Genomic DNA, 1,845 nt, shown 5'->3' on the forward strand with positions numbered 1-1,845 from the left:
CTTCTTTGTTAAATGAAGAAGTGCTGGAAAATTATTGTAATTGCAAGTCGAGGCTTCTTTTTCTATCCCTTATGATCTTTGATAAGTCCTGCCCATATGCTCTCTTTTCTTCCTTCTTCAAATACAAATATGTTCATTATAAATGTATATATTCATTATAAAACATTTTAAATGATTCAGAAATTAAATACAGGAAAAGAAAATTACCCTAGTAATATCTTCCAGAAGTAGTCATTGCTAACAGCTTGATATATTTTCTTGTATTACGGAGTTTTTGAAGTGTAACCAAAATATCATAAAATTTATTCCTTTAAACTACAGGTCTCCACACAATCTTAAATGTCACATGGTTTCTCTTATATAGAATGCCAAGAATGAAAAGAAATAGCAAAATGAAAATTAGATAATTAGAAAGAGAAAGATAGATTGTTTTCAAAGAGAGAATCAGGAAATGGGTGGATCCTTGTACTTAGCACACCTTAATTCCTTTCATCATCCCCTGTCCATAACCTATCATATTCCTCCACACATATCTTGATCCCTTTCTTATTTTCATCTTGTACATGTTTGCAACACAGGACACTTAGTTTCCTTATGTGGAGTTAGTACATGAACATGGCACACCCCAATTTCTTTCTTAAACCTTATCCTTTCTCCTTCCCATTTCTGAAAAAATGAATATATAGGTCGGTATTTAGTAAATGTAGGCCTTTGAGGAACCATCATACAATCCACACTTAGGAGACCACATCACCAAGTTCTGAGAGTTGTGTAGAAATTCTGATATTGTCCTTGGTTGGACATGTAATTCTCAGATGATTTCTCCCACTATAGCTTGTCTTTTTGTCCTCTTAATAGTCTTCCACAGAAGAAATTTTAATTTGGATCAAGCATCAATTTTGGTTTCCCTTTTAGATCATGATTTTGCTATAAAAGAATAGTTCACATTTTATGTGTGAAAATCAGTACATCCTGTCTTTTCCTTGGTTTTTTTTTGGTGGAACTGGGGGTTGAACTCAGGCCTTTGCCCTTCCCAAGGAAGCGCTTATTCTACTGAGCCATCTCCCTGGCCTCTATCTTTTCCTAATCATGGATGTGTGAAGGATTTCCAGATCCCATCAACACCAAAATAGCCAAAATATGTCTCTGTCTCTCTTATTTTTGTAGCTATTGCCAAGATTCAAGCAAGAACCTAATTGGTTGGTTCATCAATCAACCTAATTGGTTGGTCTTTTTTATGTCACATGGCCTCTTAAAGACCTCCAAAGGCTTTCTACCACATTTTGTGGTAGAAGTTCCAAATTCCAGCACAATCTTTGAGACCCTGCCCCACCTGAGCCACCTAGTATTTCTGACCTTACCCTGGTCAGAAATACCTCTTCCTGTCCTTCCGCTGCGTTTACAAAAGCCACACTTCTTTCTACTTATCACTCAAACTTAGCAAGCCCTGTTTCACTTAGGGTCTTGGTATTTACAAATCCCTACACAGGCCAGGCTGTCATGTCTCCAGGGTTACCTTCTCTTCATTCAGTACTTGGTTCAAATAGCAACTACCCCAAGACTGCTTCACACATCAACTTATTTAGAGTAGCTGTCTTTTCTCAGTGTTTCTATGATTACTGTGTTGTTGTTCTTTTTAATAGCACTCTACTACTTTCTGTCATTTACTCTGTCTGCCCCCACTCAGATGTACTCCACCAGAGCAATAATCTTGCCTGTCATGGGCATTATATCCTCAGCACCAAGCACATAGAAGTCATTCAACATATATTAAATGTTACACACTTCCCATTTCTTTTCCAAATGAATTATTTATTCTTTTTTTTAAGCTTTTTTTTTTTTTTT

The sequence above is a fragment of the Octodon degus genome, unplaced genomic scaffold (assembly GCF_000260255.1).
Source record: "Octodon degus isolate 3935 unplaced genomic scaffold, OctDeg1.0 scaffold00196, whole genome shotgun sequence".
In the NCBI taxonomy this organism is placed as follows: domain Eukaryota; kingdom Metazoa; phylum Chordata; class Mammalia; order Rodentia; family Octodontidae; genus Octodon; species Octodon degus.